At 36.2% G+C, this 22,665-nt stretch overlaps 1 protein-coding gene across 1 annotated transcript in view; it reads right to left on the bottom strand.

Annotated features, from left to right (window-relative positions):
- Positions 1–22,665, bottom strand: part of LOC150094928 (transmembrane protein 209) — a 293,574-nt gene that overhangs the window by 168,634 nt on the left and 102,275 nt on the right. The gene's annotated exons all lie outside the window — the stretch shown is intronic.

Here is a 22,665-nt window from a genome sequence, read left to right as displayed (position 1 = left end):
GTCCCCTCCTCTTCCTTCCTTGCTTCTTTCTTCTATTCTTGCTCCTTGCCCCCAATGCTATTAGAGTATTCGGGGGCTAGGGGTGAATCTTTCCTATTTTGCTGTGTCATTTCATCTTATGCACTATTGTGAGGGACCAACCCTTCTGGCCAGCGTGGTGCTGTAAGGCCAAATACCTCCCCATGAGGACAATGCAAATGATGAATAAAGTAGAAAAATTACATACTGGCTTGTCCGTCACCCAGCATAAAAAGGGACGCGTCCTGGACTTAGGCAGAGGGTCTAGCTCGAAAAATATGCTACAGTCTCCACTAGCTACAATGAGTCCACCTACAGTGCACAATGATAGAAGGATATTAATAGGAACATATAACTGCAGATCTCTACGGGATGATGATATAACAAGGAAAGAAGAAACTATCATGCGATTAAAAGATGGACATCTACTCTACCACTGTGAACATGATAGAAACCCAACTGGTGGCATAGGACTCCTAATAAATAAAACAATCAAGAACAATGTCCTGTTTGTTAATAAAATAACATCAAGAATAGCTGAACTAAGTCTCTTCATAAATAAAACATACCAACTGAAAATTATACAAATATACGCCCCAACTACGGACCATCCAGATGAAGAGATAGAAAATTTCTATGAAACGTTAGAATCCACATTTAATAATTTTAAAGAATTCTACATAATTATAATGGGTGACTTTAATGCCAAGATTGGAAGCAGAGATGACCATCTGAACTCCATCGGTAAATTTGGATTTGGACAGAGGAATGAAAGAGGAGAAAGACTCATTGAATTCGCAGAAGAAAATAACCTCTTTATTATGAACAGCTTTTTCAAGAAAAAAAATCAACCGAAAATGGACTTGGAGAAGCCCAAATAAACAAACTTACAATGAAATAGACTTCATCCTCTTCAACAGAAGATATATAATATAATAAATAATACTGAAGTGCTTAATAGATTTAATACAGGAAGTGACCACAGACTAGTAAGGGCAAAAGTATGGATCAACAAAAAATGGGAACGAAATAAGCTCATAAGAAAAAAGTCCAATTTAGTGAATCTACAAAACCACAATAAAAGCTGTTATAGAGAATCACTCAAAAATGAACTAAAAAAGTTAAACACAGCTACTACCATCGATGATGCTAATGAAATCTTAACAAAGGTAAAACAAAGACAGGAAACCTTAGATCTGATGAAGAAAAGAAGAGATATGAAAAGAGATTTGAATGACACCAATAAAATAGAATATGCAGAAATTTGTAAAACTATACATCTATACATAAAAGGATGAAACATGAAATTAGATCATATAATACTAGGAAAATTAAAGAAACAATAGAAAACAATAGTAATATGAAGGTCCTAAGATGAACATTATCAGTTGGAACAAAGGAATAGCTGATGTAAGAGAAAAAAATTGTGCACTTATAAAAAAAATAGAGATGCAATAATCAAAAGAATTCAGGAATTTTATACTGAACTCTATGAAGACAAAGACTGAGACATCCAAGAATCATCTATGGATAACTTGAGTGAGGAAGAACACGATGCCCGAGATCTTACAAGGTGAAGTGGAAATGGCACTGCGGGAAATGAATAATGGAAAGGCCCCAGGAGAAGATGAAATTATGGTAGACTTCTTAAAACTAGGAGGAAGCCCTGTCATCAAATAGCTGACTAAATTCTTTAATAAATGCTTAAAACAGAGAAAAATTCCAAATAATTGGAACAATTCACTTCTAATATTAATTTTTAAAAAGGGCAATAAGGAAGAAATTAAAAACTACAGACCTATAAGCCTACTCCCCACCATATATAAAGTCTTCACAAAAATGATAAATAATAGAATAAAATCTAAACTAGAGGGAATGCAATCCTGTGAACAAGCTGGATTTAGAAAGAATTACAATACTTTGGACCATATTCACACATAATACAGCTCATTGAAAAATCAACTGAATATAATAAAACCTTATGTCTGGCTTATATAGACTATGAAAAAGCATTTGATTCAGTTAAAACATCTGCAACACTAAAAGCACTTGAAACCCAGGGAACTGAGAAACTATATATTGAAGCACTAAAACATATTTACAATAATGCAACTTCTGTAATTAAATTATACGAAAACAGTGAAAAGTTCTCAATAGAAAAAGGCGACACCATATCTCCCAAATTATTTACAGCTGCACTAGAGGAAGTCTTTAGAAGCCTTGATTGGGAAACAAAAAGGAATAAACATAAATGGAGAAAGGCTGCATCATCTGAAATTTGTAGATGATATTGTCCTTAATAGCAGATAATCTTGAAGATCTAGAAGAAAGGTTAAATCAGCTAAATGAAGCCTCCAGAGTAATTGGATTAAAAATAAATAGAGAAAAAACAAAAATAATGATGAATAAATACATAAACCATAGAACTGTCAAAGTTGAAAACCATGAAATAGAACAAGTTACTTCATATGTATATTTGGGCCAATTGTTATCCTTTGAGGATTGCCAAAGAAAAGAGATTGAATGGAGAATTCACCTTGGATGGATGGCTTATGGGAAAATGAGAGATATATTCAGAAGTGACATCCCTATGAGTCTAAAAAGGAAAGCTTTTGACCAGTGCATACTTCCTGTCCTAGCATATGGAGGAGAAACATGGACTTTAACAGAAGCTCTAAACAAAAAGCTGAGAACACACCATCGCATGGAGAGAAGTATGCTAAAAATAACATTAAGAGATAGGAAGACAAATACCTGGATAAGATCTCAAACAGGTGTCATGGATATTGTAAAATACCTTAAACAGGCTAAGTGGAGATGGGCTGGCCATATTGCCAGATGCAGTGATGGGAGATGGACTAGAAAAACAACAGAGTGGAGACCAATGGACTGAGCAAGACAAAGAGGAAGACCAAGAAGAAGGTGGAGAGATGAACCGGAACAAATTGCAGGAGTGAGATGGATGGGAGAGGCAGAAAACTGAGTGGTCTAGAAAATCATGTGGGAGACCTTCGTCCAGCAGTGGACAGAACCAAAGGTTGAAGAAGAAGAAAGAAGAAGAATCCAAGATGATCTAGATAAAAAATTGCACAATTTGTACATGGTACCCTAAAAAAAAGATGTTTTTTTTTCAAGATTCAATTACATGGTCAGATGAGGCTACATTTAAACTTAATGGCTATATTTATTGATACATGTTTATATAAACATATAATGGCTATGTTTTTATAAACATACCTGTGTTTATTGGGATACTAAAAAGCTATACTTCACTCTTCAGAAGGAAAGTCACAATCTACCTGGGATCACTGTGTGGATGGGGATCTGTTTATGTTAATGGTGAAAATTATCATAGAATTATTATTATTATTATGAAATGAAAAATTAATTATGAAAGGTCTGTTGGAAGAGGCAAGAAATAAACGTGGGAGAGTAAAACCTATAGGTTTGCTACACAGATATGACAGTATGGAGTTCAAAAGGAGGGCAATGATAGGAAATGATTTATGTCCAGGCTGTGTAGAAGAAATGAATGTGCAACTTTCTAGATGCATGGAATGTGTTTCTTGGAAGAAAAGACTTGTATAAGGACAACCTGCACTTGAATGGATTTGACATCAGAAGCCCGGAAAAATTACTTATTGGATGCGATCTAATGTAGTCAGAGAAACTTGATCATGGGAGGAATGGAGAAAATGTGTGTGAAAGTTCAGGTATGGTTTGCAAATATGATAAAGATAGTGTTGGATTCTGAATATATAGAGATTGGAGTAATTATTATTTGCTTCAGAATCCAACATGATCTTCCATCACAAAGGCTAGACTTGCAAATATTATTTAATGTAAACAACTTATTTTACAAATTAATATTCATATAACTACCTTAATTTTGTCTAATATTTAATTAATTAATCAAAGCTATATGTATTAATAATGAATAGACTGTATTAAATATTATTAAGCTATTTTAATTATTACTATGTTAATATTATAGGAATTTGTATTTGATAATTTAACTGCGCATTAATTGAAATGTAAATATTCTTTATTTATTCCTATTTGTAGAAGTTCAGCGTTATGCAATACCTTAATTTTATTATATTTTGTTTGGTTGTCATGGAAACGTATGTAAGTGAGCGAGCACGTTTTTGGAACACCACGTGAGGAGAAGGTTTATTGAAAAGAGTTTTAGAAAGAAATCACGAGAATAATTTAGGCGGGAAGGATGGATATAAAAAGGAAGAACGCTGGAAATTATGATTATTATTATTAAGAGAGAGAGAGAGAAAGGAGAGGATTGGCATTAGGTTGGAATTGCAGCATTCGGCATTCGGGAATCACAGTGCGATAATAGAGAGTCGGCAAGTCACTCAAGTAGCTAATAAATTGTAGAATAACAATTATAGCTACGGAAGACAGCTGAGTGACTACTAAATAGACTAGCGATATTTGAGTTGAGATTCAATTTCAGGGCCGACCTTTCAAGGACATACAGAACCTTGAAGCAAAGCACAGAGTTATTAGCAAATAGTAGAGGCTGTAAAGTTGAAGTTTACCGTTAGCTGTGCTTAGAAATATATTGCCTAAAGAATTAAATGAATGCAGGAAGAATGAACAGCTGTGCATACAAAACCTCAAGTTAAAGAATTATTGTGTATTGCCTTAATTCATAAGTGATCAGTAGTATTTCATGCAAGAACGTTTGTTTATGTGTATAGTGACTGACGATTAATTCAGTTGTTGCTTAGAAGATTTATTCAATGAATGCCGTATACTGTTTAAAGTGTTTACAGTTATAAAAAGTGTTTACGTATAAGTAGATGAAGAAAAAAGATTATCAGTAAGATTATTCCAACCATTAATATTTCTATACAGAGAAGCGTGTGAGTTTCATCCTAGAATTTCCTTATATTAACAGTAACTATTGGTGAGAATTAGCTGAAGTGTAAAATTAAAAGTGTTTGTTTGTGAAGAGGTGTGTTACTGCAATTTTTATTGTATTTGGAACTTAAGGAACTGCAAGAAGACTGTACTAGAGATAACAGATTTATCATTGTCTGAGTTTGTATGATTGTACTTATCAGAGAAGCTAAAATGTTTGTGATATCTTAATTACTGATTTGAAGTTAAGTGTAAAATTTGTGATTCTACAATTAAATGTTTGTTTTTGTTAATCAAAAGTTATATTTTGCCTGAATCTCTTTTACTGTGTAAAATTTGTGATTCTACAATTAAATGTTTGTTTTTGTTAATCAAAAGTTATATTTTGCCTGAATCTCTTTTACTGCACCATTCATAAAATATTCAAACCAAGGCGGGAGAGATGAATAAGTTAAATATACTCAGCCAGTATATACAATAACAATATATAAAGGAAGGGTAGTTGAGAGTTGGTTTATCTTCAATTCTTGAACTAATTCAGATATAAAGTGGCGCAGTCTTTAAATATAAATTTTCTTTATATTTGAATTAGAAACCAACTAGCAACTTATCAATTAGTTAAGAACATCATAATAGTAATTATGTCGGATCCAAGGTGTAGATTGAGAAGAAGTAGGATCCAACAATAGGAATGGCTTTGAACATGACTATGCATCTGGTGAAAGGAAGAAATGTATGCTTTGGGTTTGGACCTTTTGAGTATGCCTGTGGAAGGAAAAGAGAAAGTTCTACAACAAGGCCAAATGAATTGCATATCTAATTATAAGAAACAAATTACTAGGTGGTAATTTGTTATGCCTATACACTAGGCCTGCACAACGTGATTGTCTTTGAGGGCCAAACGCAACTTGGACCACCTGACCAAGGGCCAGATCACTTCGGACCTGGAATCTTTAGACTAGTCCACTGCAGCTAAACTTAAGTAAATTTGTTAGTAGGGCTATAGTAAATACTAATTACTATGCATATTTAAATTTTTTAGAGAGTTACAATTAAAATTATTTACAAACAGATATAGCTGCAAACTTTCTCAATAAAAACCACTTAAACATAAACACAAAGTTTACTAACAATTTCACTGAGAATAACACACTAATTCTTAGTGAAATATCAGTGACTGAATGTCACAATGTGACACATTGCATTTCTTTATTGCCACTATTTTATCAAAGTTTGGTGTCATATTTGAAGTGGCCATTCTTAATATGGCCTCTAAATTGATATCACTTAAAGATGAACGCTGCAACTTCATTTGCAGACGTCACTTTTTTAAAGGCTTGTTGCCGATTCCCAGCAAACAATGCACACTATTTTGTCCACTCAAGGTTAAATGCTCAATGTTCCGAATCTATTTTACGCTGTTTACTTAAGCTCATTGTGTCAAGATTGACAATATTAATTACAAAAAACTAATGATGAAAAACTCACAATAATGCAGGTTATGATAACAGTTATGTAACGTATTGCTCCAGCTACAACCAACCACTACACTGCCAACTTTGTGTAATACGATTCGTTCTCGTTCGTAGACATCAAGTCGTTATCACGGAGATGTAACTTTGAATTTCCCCGCAGCGACACTAGCGCTAACAAAACCTCGAAGCTATTATAATAATTTGTTATTAAATACGATAGTGGGAATAACCTCAAATGCAATTTATTGTCGAGATGAAAGAAACATGATTGTGACATTAATCGCATGAATGTAAGCATGCAGTCTTAGTAAAAATTTAATTCAATGCTAGGAAAAAATCATCTAATTTCATATTCCCCCGTATGATTAAATAATTCAATCAGGCAGACGGGCCAAAATAAATAGCATTGCGGGCCGTATGTTGTGCAGGCCTGCTATACACAAATGCTAGAAGCACCAAGAACAAAGGGGTTGAGTTTGTTGCTTTATTGAATATGCTGGGCCCTATAAGATTGTTGGCGTTAGTGACTGGCTATCAGAATTAGATATTGTAACTGAGACTGAGTGTAAAGGAAATAGTATCAGACAACTCGAGTCCAGTTAGGGTAGTAACGAATGAAAACAATAATGGTAATAATGTCCCATGTAGCAGCAAGTTTGAGGTTATCTGGTGTGAAGTGGAGGCTAACAGGATGAAATATATGTTGCTACAGACCTGGTGATTCAGTTGCAGGGGACGATGAAATGCACTGCCAATTTACCCTGATGGATACTAAATGAGTGATCAATATTAGTGACTTTAATTATCCAAACATTGATTAGGTAGAAGAGAAATCTTATAAGAATGAAGCAGAATTTATTGAGCTGCTGTGAGACAACTTTCTGAAGTGCATATGAGAGAAGAAACTTCAGGTCAGAGAGTTTTGGATTTGTTCATAGAGTCAGAAGGGGTCTCAATTAAGAATAATTATTTTACTGCCAATTGGTTACAGTGATCATGCCATGGTTTACTGGAAAGTAGCTAATTATACTGATGTTCCAATTAGGACAGGTTACATGCTGAACTCCAAAAGCTGGAAATTATGATCAATTTAGGAGAATACTATCTTTGGTCCAATGGTATCAGTTACTGAATGGAAAAGATATCAGCAATGCATGGGAATCTTTAAAAAAGTGATTCAATGTGCAGTGAGACATTCAATGAGGTATCTGAATGTATTTCTAGAGTACGAAGAATAAATAGGGTGGGAGTGAAATGGATGTGCAGTCTTATTAAGCAAGAGATCAATAAGAAGATTATGAGGAAGGAATATCATGAGAATAAGAGAGAGGAGTTATGAAATACATAAAGTACAGGCCAGAAAAGTAATGAATATTGTGTGGAAAGCTAAAACGGTGTATGAAAAAAATTAGCTATACAAACTAAAGGCAACAGACCCGGCCTTTCGCCTAAAATTAATAATAGAGAAAAGAAGAGAATACAATTTAGAAACACATTTATTATTGCATTTATTAATTTTTGAAAAAGCATTTGACAAAGTTAAAAGAAACATATTATTTAACACATTAAAAGAAAGACAAATACCAAATAATATCCTAAAAGCTATCACAAATATATGTGAAAATAATCAAACACAAATAAGATTAAATCATGAGCTATCATATACGAGAGAGATAAACCAAGGGGTCCAAGAGGGATGTACCCTCTCAGACTCTTTTTAATATCTACTTAAATGAAATAATAATAAAATGGAATAAAAATTTAAATCAAGGAATTAAACTTAAATACTCTCCTTTTTGCCGACGACCAAATAATAATTACAAATTCTGAAGATACCTTACAGAAAGCTATTTTAGATCTAAATGAGATAGCCAAAGATTATGGTATGATAATATCAACAGAAAAATCAAAAACTATGGCCTTTAAAGGACAAGATCCAGAAAGAACTAAAATAGTAATAGATAACAAGATCTTAGAACAGGTGAATTCATTTAACTACCTAGGATGTATGATCACATATGAAAATGAAAAAGATATAAATGTAAAAATTGCAAAATATTTAAAAACAACAGGTGTAATTAACTATATATATATATATTTTTTTCTTTTTTTTTTTTTTTTTCTAAATCACTTAGGGAATTAAAACAACGTAGATCCGAATATAAATTAAATTATACTTTAATAAATATTTCCGATATTTCGGCAATGTCACATTGCCATTTTCAAAAGGAACTTACAAAAAGGCAGTTGCAAACAGGCACTAACAATACAGTAACTGAGAATGAAGATATGAAGCTATCGTTCTCCTAGAAGTCCTGATGGTGCCCTCTGGCGGGCTAAGTAGGCGTTCTTGGCCGTTGGGCTGAAGGTCTGCTGATGTATGCCTCCCAAATTTGGGGCAGTCGCATACAACCAAATTTGTTGAGGTTTGGAGAGTTTCTTAGGGCAGAGGATGATTCCATAAATAATCTTTCATATTTATATTTGCTCCGGTGTATTACTGTAGCTTTCTTCCACCGTATTCTGTGGCGTGTATCCAGAGCATGGTCTGCAAGACCAGAATGGCTATACTTGTAAAACCGGATGTAGTCCTTGTGTTCAGAAATTCTGATATTCGCTGTCCTGCCTGTTTGGCCAAAGTATGACAGTTTACAACTGCAAGGGACCTGGTATACACCAGGTAGGTCTAGGGGAAGTGATTGGTCTTTGGTAGAGCGGATAAGGGATGCCAATTTTCTGTAAGGCCTGTAACAGGAGGTGAGGTCATGTTTTTTTAGAATTTTGGTAATTTTTTCTGAGGTGCCTCGGATGTAGGGAATGGTGATGGATTTAGAGTAATCTTTTTTGTGGAGGGGGGAAGGAGGGGGGGTCTGTGGTTTGTAGGTTTTAATATTTTTTGGATTTTTTTTGTGGAGGGGGGGGTAGCCATTGGCTGAGAAAGTGTAGGATGTGATTTAGTTCAGTGTTAAGGGCTATGTCGTCAGAACAGATTAGTTTAGCCCTGTTGTATAGTGTTTTTACCACTCCATATTGTTGAGAGGGTGGGTGGTGGGATTGTTGGTGGATGTATCTGCCTGTATGGGTGGGTTTTCTGTAAACTGAGAAAACCAAAGTTCCATCAGGCTGGCGGGTGACTAGTGTGTCTAGGAAAGGGAGGCAGTTGTTTTCCTCTTTTTCCAGGGTGAACTTGATTCTGGCGTGTTGGTTGTTTAAGTGTGTAAGGAAGGAGAGGAGTGATTCAGAGCCATGTCGCCAAATAGCGAACACATCATCAACGTAGCGAAGCCATATGGTTGGTTTTTGTGGGGCAGAGGCTAAGGCTTTTTCCTCAAAGGTCTCCATAAAGAAATTGGCCAAGGGTGGGGAGAGTGGTGAGCCCATGGCTGTCCCCTCTATTTGTTTGTAGAATTTTCCCTGCCAAACGAAATAGCCTGAATTCATTGTGAACTGAAATAGGGCTGAGATATCGGGAGAAAATTTAGCTTGGATTAGCTCTAAAGTTTCCTTGAGTGGGACATTTGTGAATAAGGAGGAGACGTCGAAGCTGACCATTATGTCAGTATGTTGGAGTGTAAGGTTTTCTATGCTGGCTTTGAAGTGGGCTGAGTTTTTTTTATGTGTGATGGTGTGTTGCCAGTATAGTGTGAGAGCTCTTTGGCCAAATGTTTAGCTAATTTGTATGTGGGGGAATCAATGCCATCCACTATGGGACGTAATGGCACATTTTGTTTATGTATTTTTGGGAGTCCGTAAATACGGGGGGGAGGGGGGGGGTATAGAGTTAAACGGTTTTAATCTGTTGGTAACTTCTACAGGCCAAGAAGTGACTTTCTTAAGGAGCCTGTGAAGTTTTCTAATTTGTGAGTTGGTGGGGTTGTAATTGATAGGGAGGTAAGTAGCCCGATCTAATAGAAGAGCATTCAGCTTACCTTTGTAGTCCTTTTGGTTAAGTACTACAGTTGCATTTCCCTTATCTGCTTTGGTGATAACTAATTTTTTATTATTTCTCAATTCCTCTCAATTCCTAAAGAATTAGTTATCACCAAAGCGGATAAGGGAAATGCAACTGTAGTACTACAGTTGCATTTCCCTTATCATGTAGTACTACTGTAGTACTATTCATGTAGTACTACTGTAGTACTATTCAGCTTACCTTTGTAGTACTAGTACTACAAAGGTAAGCTGAATACCTTGTTTACAACTGCAAGGGACCTGGTGTATACCAGGTCCCTTGCAGTTGTAAACTGTCATACTTTGGCCAAACAGGCAGGACAGCGAATATCAGAATTTCTGAACACAAGGACTACATCCAGTTTTACAAGTATAGCCATTCTGGTCTTGCAGACCATGCTCTGGATACACGCCACAGAATACGGTGGAAGAAAGCTACAGTAATACACCGGAGCAAATATAAATATGAAAGATTATTTATGGAATCAGCCTCTGCCCTAAGAAACTCTCCAAACCTCAACAAATTTGGTTGTATGCGACTGCCCCAAATTTGGGAGGCATACATCAGCAGACCTTCAGCCCAATGGCCAAGAACGCCTACTTAGCCCGCCAGAGGGCACCATCAGGACTTCTAGGAGAACGATAGCTTCATATCTTCATTCTCAGTTACTGTATTGTTAGTGCCTGTGTGCAACTGATTTTTGTAAGTTCCTTTTGAAAATGGCAATGTGACATTGCCGAAATATCGGAAATATTTATTAAAGTATAATTTAATTTATATTCGGATCTACGTTGTTTTAATTCCCTAAGTGATTTAGAAATGCATAACCAACGTATAAGCCTGTCTACGAGAATCAATTAACTATATATTTAAACCAAACCTAGTTCAAAAACAAACCAGACTAAAAGTATACAATACATTAGCCCTATCAGTCAATGTATGGAAGCGAAATCTGGACAATAAAACAAAAAGACAAACAAAGATTAATAACAGCAGAAATGAAATTTATGAGAAAAACTACAAAGTATACCCTATTTGATCACAAAAGAAACGAAGAAATTATGAAAGAATTAAACCAAGAACCAGCAATAGAAAAAATTAAAAAATATAAACATAAATGGATGGAACACGTTCAAAGAATGAAAACAGAAAGATTACCAAAACAAGCCTTAAAGTACAAGCCATTACGAAAAAGAAAACCAGGATGTCCTCTTAAACGATGACTTCTAAGGCTGGAACAGGCCATGATGAACTAAAGGTAATCCGAAAGAATTTTAGTATTATGATGCAAGTAAAAGAAAAAATGTGGAAGAATAACTTTACTGAATGCAGATGGTGCTCCAGTCTCAGAAGCTGATGAGACTGTTCAATTAATGAGCGTACAATTTGCTAAGATATGAAACAGGTATATGAAACATGGTCCACAGTGCTGCTATTACATTGAATGAACAGTTAGAGGTGCATGAGGGATGAGGTTAAAGAGGTGTTGCATAACCTGGATAAGAATTTGTCTATACGGACAGATGAAATATCATCCCGTTTGCTAAAGGAATGTTCAGCCAAACTGGGTACGCCTTTCACATGTTTGTATAACTAGAGTCTCAGTCCAGGAATGATACCACAGGAATGGAAGGAATGTATGACAGTTTCACTGAACATAGGTGGTGCAAAAACCAATGTGACTAACTACCGACCTATCAACATCTCTTGTGTGATGGTCAAGATTTTAGAGATGTTGATAAGAACATGCATACAGAAATTGGTAGATAGACAAGCTATACTCTGCAAGGAATAGCATGGGTTTAGTACAGGAAGGTTATGTTTTAGCAATTTGCTCATATTTTACAACGATGCTACAGCTATGTGGGATAAAGAGAATGGATACACTATGATGCTGTTGGATTTTGCTAAGCCATTTGATAAGATACCACATGAAGGAGTTGCATAAATTGGAAAATATGGGTTTGGAATATAAACTCTTGACTTGGATAAGTAGATGGTTGACAGATAGAAATCAAAAAGTGGTATGGGTACGAATCTGTTGGATTTAAAGTGACCAGTGGTGTACCCCAGGATTCACTCCTTGGGCCATTGTTGTTCAATTTATATATTAATGACATTAGGAAGGGACTAACAGGATACGTGCAATTGTTTGCTGATGATGCCATGATATGTAGAACTATCGGGGGATGCTACTGATATCCAGCACTCACAGAATGATTTGAATAGGCTGGAAATTTTGGCAAATGAAAATGGCTGTCAGTTCAATGTTAAGTGTAAAGTTAGACACTGGTATGATAAGATTTTGAATGATATATTATATTAGTGGGATTATGTTACAAGTTACTGATGGAGCTAGGGATCTTGGCATAATGGTGGATAGGAATTTGAAGTTCAAAGGTCACATAGCAAAATTGCAAATGCAACTCAGAGAATAATTGCAATGTTGAAACAAACCTTGACATGTAAGGAGACCAAATATTTGTGCAGGTTTGATCTCTGGGTTCTAAGGGGATAAAGAGGCTATGGAAACTGTGCAAAGAAGCGTCAAAAAGATTATATTGGGATTATGAGGACAGATCATGAATAAGAAAGAGGGATGAAATGAAAAACAAGTCTACAAACTTCTGAATGGATGTTATAGGATATAGTCTGATGAAAGTTTTTGTTATGTGGAAGGTGGGGAGAGAACACCAGGGTATCCCTGAAAGTTAATTTTTTTTCATGGTTAATTAAAGAGTAAGAGCTAGATTTTTCTCTCAGAGCAGTGAATGAATGAAATAGCTTACCTTTAGAGCTAGTGAGCACACCTGGTGTGAATAAATTTAAGAGAAGGCATGACAGCTGGTTTGGGTGATGTATGGCCTCCCTTGACTCCTTAGAGATCTCAGATAATAATGATAAAACGTTCAAAGATTATGCTGTAGTAAATGTCAAAAACAGGTTTAAAGATACATCGGTGTTTTTTCAATCAGATGGTTCATCCTCATGTTATCATCCAGCATTGGAGGAATTATCTCAACAATGAATTTCTTGATTATTGGATAGGTTACTGAGGAAGTGCTTTTGAATACCTCCAAGATCTCCAGTTCTCACACCCTTGGATTTTTTTTTTAATCATGAGGATACTTGAAAAATCATGTTTATAGTTGCAAACTGTAAACATTGGAGGAAGTGATGATAATACAACAGGAAGCAGAAAACAGTTCCACCTGCCTTATGCCTCAATTTTTTAGATCAGTTGGTGTGAGATGTCACTCGTGTATTCATGCTGATGGTGGGCATTTTGAACATTCAAACTAAATTTATGTTATTGTGAAAAAACTGTGCATCTCTTAGCCTTAAATGTGATGAAGAACATTAAAATTATATATAAATTATATATTTAGTTTAATCCTTTATCCAAGTGTAAGCAAACAAACTTTGCGGCTGAAGTATCTTCAGGACTGGGACAACTCATGGCAAAGGTGGACTTAGCACATTTCCCCTTGCGGACATGTATAATGCCATGCATTATGGGAAGGGTCACTACCCAGATCGGTTTCAACCTTTATTGAGGTCTCTTCGGTGGGAACCAGATCCAGAGGTGATACCAAATCCTTAAAAAGACTGGTTAGATGGGCGAAGCAAGAATGCTTTTCATATTCTCCTTAGTATCCCATAGTGCAAAGCACATCTCCCCTTGCAGACATGTATAATGCCATGGATTATATGAAGGGTCACTACTCAGATCGGTTTCAAACATTATTGAGGTCTCTTCAGTGGGAGCCAGACCCAGAGGTGATACCAAATCCTCAAAAAGACTGGTTAGATGGGCGAAGCAAGAATGCTTTTCATATTCTCCATTATCTGAAGAGGACAGTGAAGGATAGGATTTTATTGAGCTATATAAAGCTCTGATCATGGTAGGAGGGTAACAGCAATAGCCGAGCCTCAGTCTGGGTATCCTGGGAGGGTATTGGATGGCAACTTCATTGCCATCCATTACCCTCCCAGGATACCCATTTTAGTCGCCTTGTACGACATGCATGAGCTACATTGGGGCTATTCTTATCCCGGCCACCACACGGGAAAGGTGACATCAAGGTTGAAGCAATGCAGAACTCATATTTCCTCATGCCAGTTGCCAAAAGATGTCACACCTTATTATTAAATTACTCTGGATTAGAGAAAGATGTTGGAAGTTTTTTTCCACTTGGTTAGACTATAAATTATATATTTAGTTTAATCCTTTATCCAAGTGTAAGCATGGAGAATACTCAATTAATTTTTGAAGAAAGAAAGAATTCTAAAATGGTATTGGAAGTATGAATGTCAATGAAGTTGAGTGTGCTTGGAAAAAAAACAATATGGGACAACTCCTGCAGGTATAACAATTATTTATTTGTGTGATAAATTTAGGACGATGGAAACATTCAGAATATCAAAACTTTAACATGTGGGAGGAAAAGGTCATTAACGAGTAATAAAAATGTCGAAGCTGTAAGAAATGTAATCATGTACTCTCCAAGGAAGTTGACAAGATGTTTACGAGAGTTAAGCTTAAGCCATTCAAGTATTTTTAAAATAATGAAGAATTTAAAGCTTAAACCATTTATACCTCATAAATGTTGCCTCAGTCCTAAAGATACTTCAGGTGCAAACTTTCAAACTTTGTTTGGTTACACTTGGATAAAGGATTAAACTAAATATATAATTTACAGTCTAATACCAAGTGGGAAAAAACTTCCAATATCTTTCTCTAATCCAGAGTAATTTAATAATAAGGTGCGACACCTTTTGGCAACTGGCATAAAGAAATATGAGTTCTGCATTGCTTCAACCTTGGTATTACCTCTGGGTCTGGCTGTCACCAAAGAGACCTCAATAAATCAAAACCGGTCTGGATAATGACCCTTCCATAATGTGTAGCATTATACATGCCTGCAAGGAGATGTACTTTGCATTATGCGATACTAAGGAAAGTGATGAGAACTTAGTCCACCTTTGCCACGAGTTGCTGCAGTCCTGAAGATACTTCAGATGCAAACTTTGTTTGCTTACACTGGAATAAAGGATTAAACTAAATGTATAATTTACAGTTTAACCAAGTGGGAAAAAACTTTCAAAATAAAATTATATATGTTGTTCATGAAATATAAATTTTTGAAGTGTGTATACATAAGGAAAAGGATGATGCAAGAAATTAGAAACTTCAGAAAAAGGAAAATCAGAATTACAATAGACAATAATATGGATCTAAAAGGAATGAGAAATGAGTTGTCCATAGGACAAAATATATTAATAACCCTTAAAGATGAAAATGGATTAGTAATTAAAGAAAAGAATAGATCAAAAGAAGAATAGAATCCTTCTGTCAAATCATATTATGATTCCCAAGACTTAAACCAATATGAAAACAAAAATATAATACTACCCTAAATCATCAGTTCCCAACTGTTGGTACATGTACCCCTGGGGGTACATGAAAAATAATCAATAACGGCGAAAAAACAAGTCAAGTAAACAAAATGCAAAATGTTAGTTATGGAACAATAAATTTCAGTATTTAAAAACAGCTATTTTAAAAACAAGGGGTACAATTTATAGAAATGGGTTTAAAAGGAGTACACAAGTGGAAAAAGGTTGGGAACCACTGCCCTAAATGAAAAAGAAGAAATATGCGCCGATGTTTTAAAAGAAGTTTGGTATGCAATGGATAGCACGAGTAATGAAAGACACCAGGTGCAGATGAGTTATCAATAGAAATTCTGAAAACAGGTAGTGAATCATCATGACAATGTTAAGTAAAATTTATACATCATACCTAAGACAGAAGAGAATATCAGAGAGTTGGGATAATGATTATAGTTTTCAAAAAGCGAGACAGAGAAGATATACTCCCCTATCACTCTCCTTTCAACAACGTACAAAATTTTTATAAAATCAGTAGAAACAGAATACAAAAACAAAATTTTTGCTAACCTCCAGAACAAGCAGAATTAGGAAAAAATGACAGCACTATTGATCATACGAGGTCGTGTTGAAAAGTTGTGATAATCACCATGAAGGAATTGAGGTAGAACTATGTTCTAGGTTTATCAGAACTTTTCAGCCCCTCCCCTCCGTATATACATAAGACAAACGAATTCCAAAAACTCTTAAGCCTGGCAGTTAATGATTTGAAAAGGCATTTAATCGAATCTCAGCATTAACTATTTTAGTAGTCCTTAAAAATCAAGAAACTAAAAAAAAAAAACACATAGTGATATACTTAGTCACACATACACAAATTCAACTGCATCTATAAAATTAGGAACAAGTATGAAATTTCCTATAAAAAAGGAAATTCGACAGGGAGATGTCATTTTGTGGTCCTAGAATAAATTTTTAAAAATCTGGATTGGAAAAATAGAGGAATTCTGGTAAATGGATACAAATGTATGGTATTATTCTCACATTCCCCTACAAGAGAACTTCAAAATCACACCAATAACCTTTCGAAAACCATTTTTCAACAAGAAGATATGTTGAAAATTCTATCCCGTCTAGTTTAATACAGATACCAGACTAGCTCTTTGATCTTTTCATCCTCACCCTCCATGTCTATACACCCAAAATTCAAAAAGTACCACATCTCTACGTCCAATAGTAGACGGGATAGAATTTTTAACATATCTTCTTGCCAAACATCTAACTAAACTACAAAAGGGCCTGACAGGACAATCGCCATCCGCTGTTAAAAACTCCGAGCATTTTGTTTCAAGCTTTTTTTTATTATTATTATTATTATTATTACGGGCAACTCCAGGGAGTCATTGGACTCATCGAGGGAGGCCCCAAATCATATTCACCACAACTATTTGACATTCATACAGTATCTATCATACCTCGCCTTAAACTCATTCACTGTCACAGCATCCACCACAGACTCAGGTAGCGCATTCCACTCATTCACTACTCTAAAAGTAAAGAACCCAGCTCTAACACCTTTACTAACCACACTTTTGCCCAGTTTCCATGAATGTCCCCTAGTCCTCCCACAACCAGCCCTGTTCTCAAAAATATCTTCTGAATTAATTTTATAGAAACCCTTCAGTAATTTGAATGTCTCAATCATATCTCCCCTCCTCAGCCTATCAACCAATTTTTGCAACCCACAAATCCTCAACCTGTTCTCATACGGTTCATTCCACAGACCTGCTATCATCTTGGTCACTCGCCTCTGGATCCTCTCCACCTCCTCCCCATCAAGAAGAAACCTAGGTGACCAAATCTGAGCACAGTAGTCTAGATGGGGTCTTATCAAGGCTCGATACAGAGGAACAATAACCTGCTTGTCTCTGCTTGTCATCGTATTCTTCAGCAACCAAGTGATTTGATGAGCTGTTTTGGTCACTTTTGCAATGTGTCCCCTAAATTTCAATTCCTTATCTACCAACACTCCTAAATCTCGTGCCTCATCAATTTCCTGGAGCAGGGTTCCACCAATGCAGTAAACTGCCGCCAATCTTTTCACCCCAAAATGCATAACCTTACATTTTGCCACATTAAACTGACATCCATTCTCCTTAGCCCAGACCTCCAATCTATCCAAATCATCCTGCAAAATTTTGACGTCATCTGCATTCACTATTGCCCTACCCAACTTCGCATCATCTGCAAACAAATGTACTGTTCCTCTCAGATCATTTCCTATATCATTTATGAACAAATTAAACAGCAGTGGTCCAAGAACAGATCCTAGTGGCACACCACTAGTCACAGGCCGTCTTGTGGACTCTACTCCCGAGTAAACCACTCTCTGATATCTCTCCGTCAACCACCCTCCTATCCATCTCACCAACCCTATGTCCATTCCCATATGCTGCAATTTACTGATTAGAATTCCATGTGGAATCCTGTCAAAGGCCTTGGCAAGGTCCAGTAGAATCACCGTAAACCCATTACCCTTATCCAGTTCAGCCGTCACTGTGTTATAATACGTGAGCAAGTTACTGAGGCATGACCTACCCTTCACAAAACCATGCTGTCCCCGATACAGTATCCCATTTTCTTCTATCCAATCTTGACTATTTTCTCTAAGACCTTGACAATGATTCCTGATATGCTAATCGGTCGGTAATTTACTACAGCAGTCTTGGAACCACCTTTATGCAGTGGAACTATTTTCCCCTCTTTCCACCCGCTTGGGACTAACCCAGACCCGAGACTCAAATTAAACAAAATGGTCAAGGGTACTGACAATTCTTTAGCTGCTTCTTGTACAACACGAGCTGGTATACCATCCAATCCCACAGATGTATTGACATTGAGGTTATGCAATAGACTACTCACCTCCACTTCATTAACCACAATTCCCGTATAATCTACTGGTTTATTCATTTCTGCAATGTCACCACCTGGATGATATACTTTTGCAAAGTGCTCACTCAGTAACTCAACTATCTCAACTGATTCAGTTACCTCCCTACCATCGGCATTCTTTAAAATCAATCTGCCATGTACATTTTTCCTTTTACTTGCTACATATCTAAAAAACTGTTTAGGATTCTCTTTAGCCTGCATGGCCAATGTTCTTTCGTAATCCTTTTTTGCTTTTCTTACCACACTCGTCACCCTTCTGGCCTGTGCTTTATACCGTTCATGTGCCTGCCGGTCACCCTTCTCCTTAAATTCCCTCCATAGTTGTTTCTTTTTTTGCAACTCAAGCTTAATGGTGTTATTCATCCATTTAACCCCTACTTGATTTATTATTCGGACTCTAGGTATACAGTCAGTCATTGCTTCATGCAAGCACTTCTTAACTACCTCCCATGCACTATCAATTCTAGTCCTTGCAGTTGTACATGCCATGGCACTGAACCAATCAAACTCCTAAGCTTGTCATACTTTCCAGCCCGATAATTCCACATGTACCCTGTCTTAATTGAAAATTCTACACCTTTAGCCACCTCCCAAGTTAAGACCCTATGATCACTCTCACCGATTGGTGGCAATGTGGTCATATTTGTTACAGCCAAATCCTCAGATGTAATTACTAGGTCAAGCACTCTCTGACCCCTAGTATTTTCCATTACATGCTGTCACAGATAGTTATCCCTTAATAACCGCATAAAATCCAGTTCCTTCCTCCCGTGTGTCCTCTCCTCACTCCAATCAATGCGACCATAGTTGAAATCTCCCATAATAATCACCCTCCTTCCACCCATTTCTTCTATTTGCTTGTGCATACTGTCACCACCATCTTTTCCATCACCTGGTCTATAGCAGCACCCAATTGTATATTTAGTTCTGCTAGCCACAATCTCACACCAAATGGCCTCAAATGTGCTCTTTTCTCTATCCTGCAATTCAACTTCTATTCTCCTTGGCTGGAGCTCATCAGCTATCATCAACAATACTCCTCCCCCCATTTTATTATCTCTGTCATTCCTGAACACACTATACCCATCACATTCAATCCCACTAGTTATATCATCTACAGTCGGCCATGTTTCACTAATACCTATAACCTGTGGTCTGGAAGTGCCAACCATGGCCCAAAACTCTTCCTTCTTGTTCCTAATACTCCTAGTATTAGTGTACATGAATTTAAGACCCCCATTAGCCCCAACCCTACCTTGATGCCTTATATTAACTATCCCACTCAGATTTGTTGTCCTTATTTGCTCTGGCATATTATATTGATTCGTACATTCAACTGCCTCCATAAGGACTGTATCTCTACCCCCCCCCCTAACAAATCTAGTTTCCCTGAATTTGCACATCCACTACATTCAGCAACACTTTCTCAAGTCTTCTTACACCGTAACCATTCAAATGCAAGCCATCCATCTTATATAGATCCTTTCGCCCATCAAACTCACTCCACACATCCACACATCAAGCCCATGGCTACACCAGAGTTCTATTTGTGTATTGTGCCTCTTTCGCCAGTTTTAGCAAATCTTCTTCTAGGACCTTGCTTTCGAATGTTCCCATATGAAGATTTGCTAAAACTGGCGAAAGAGGCACAATCATCATAAATCAATAAACAATCATCATAAATCATCATTTATGAATACCAACATAAACCAAAATTATGGAAAAGGCAAGTTGATGATATATTCTTAGTCTGGCACCATGGACTACCTTCACTTCTGCTTTTTCAAGAATATTTGAATTGTCAACACCCTAACATAAAATTCACCCATGAATTAGAATATAATGGTTCACTTTCATTTCTGGACCTTCTACTAAGGAATCGGGTAAATTAAAAGTCAATATTTCGAAAGCCTACACATAATGACAGATATCTACATGCCTCTTCCCATCATTACAGACTTCAAAAATTGGGTATTATATCCACACTAGGAGCAAGAACCCACAACCCATTACTGAGATAGATGAACTAGCTAAAGAACTTCATCATTTAAAAAACACTTGCTTTCAAAATGGCAACAATGACCATTTCATTTCCAGACTACTCAAATGGCATAAGACCAGAGAAATTTCTAATGAAGAAAACAGAGGATTCATCATGCTTCCATATATTAGCTCTATTTCTGTAAAACTAGCAAAAATACTTAAGGAATATAAAATTAAAGTAGTATCTCATTTATCAAGATGAAATCACTACTTCGATCCACAAAACCTCAACAGCCCAACTCAATATCCAGGTAGAAAATAAGGGGATAAACCTTATTTTCTACCTGGATTATTCCCTTATTTTCTATATTAAGGTGCCAGAAAACTAGCCTTTTGGCTTTATATCAATATCCAGGTGTTTATCAGCTATGGTGCAATTGCTGGTTATCTTACTATACAGACAGAAAAATCAACTGAACAATGTACTACTGAAAAATATGTTCAAGATATTGAATACCATAGGAGCGAAGCCTCAGTTTTGTCATCACATGTGTTCTCTTCAGCTGACTCACAAGATACTTCGCAAATGAGACATCAAGTTTTATGGAAAAATATGGGAGTCTTTGGAAATTACATTAAATCCTAAACATCTAAATATTAACCCAAGTATCAACTTGTCAAGTACATCCCAGCCTTCATTAGCCAAACATAAGCATGGGGATGTGTAAACATGCACAACATCCTGAACAATTAGATATATTTTAAAATAACGTCTCTAGGCAGGGCAGTTCCGTGGGTTTGCGCAGCCCAGGCACAAATTTTTTGTGCCCCCCCCACCCACCCACACAAACAGAGTGTATTCAGTTCAGTATTATTTATTCCCTTTTTATGAATGTGTTTGATTATACCACCCCTAAATTGTGCCGCCCGGGTTCGTTGCACCCCGGTACGGAACAGGCCTGTCTCTAGACTTAAATTTTAAAATAATCAGTACTAGACATGGGCTATATAGTGAACACCATTATAACAATGATGTACTGATCAAACTACATAGTAGCAATGTCAATGTAGCTTCGTACTGATCAGATCAAAGAACCATGCAGAATCGCATGGTTTTTTGAACCATGCAGAATCGCATGGTTTTTTGAACCATGCAGAATCGCATGGTTTTTTGAACCATGCACAATCGCATGGTTCAAAAATTCACTGTAACAAACTCATTTATAACCAGATGGCATCGAACACAACACCCAAAAATTGTTCATATTTATTTTTAACTTAGTCTAAATGGCATCATAGCCATACTGAAGAGCTGTGACACTATGGTAATAGCTATGAAAGGATGATGCAATTGCATAATTCAGCAGAGAATCGCTCCATCTGTTTGCAGTAAATGGCTGCTGAAAAACCAACTGATACTGGAAATTCTTATCCCAGCTCTTATTCTTTGAGTATCTAAGTATAGATGTACCATCAAATGCTTATATAGCTTTCAATAACATTAAGAAGCAGTGTACCAAATTAGGCAGCCATAGCTCTCACTGTTTAGATAAAATCTGCAAGATGTACTGCTATTAGAAGGATCTAACCAAATCCATATGATGTTTTAAGTTATGATCAGAGGAAGCTTCATAACAATATGATGGTTCCATTCAGATAAAATTCAAAGTTTGGTTGGGCCATATTGGTAGAAGGATTCAACCAAATGCTTATATTTCTTCAATAAAAACACATTTAATACAAGCAATCCATGCTACAGAATACCATTACAAACTATTGAAAAGTCCTGATCAAAACTACATAAGCGAGTGGTATTGTATTCTAAAGGAAATTAACTATAGCAAACTATCCACTATAATAAACTACTTCTGACATCCCTATGAGTTTGTTATAGTGAATGTCAATTGTATGGTCCCTGAAACAAGATAAATTTTATATTGTTTAACAATATAATAAGTTTCTAATAACAAAAAATAGCAAAGCATATTAGGTAATGTAGCTACTCATATA

This window comes from Typopeltis vanoorti, chromosome 21 (assembly GCF_054136105.1).
Source record: "Typopeltis vanoorti isolate ZY-2024b chromosome 21, IOZ_Tvanoo_1.0, whole genome shotgun sequence".
Taxonomy (NCBI): domain Eukaryota; kingdom Metazoa; phylum Arthropoda; class Arachnida; order Uropygi; family Thelyphonidae; genus Typopeltis; species Typopeltis vanoorti.
The sequence above is the reverse complement of the archived record's forward strand: the minus strand, read 5'-3'. Positions and strand labels throughout refer to the sequence as shown.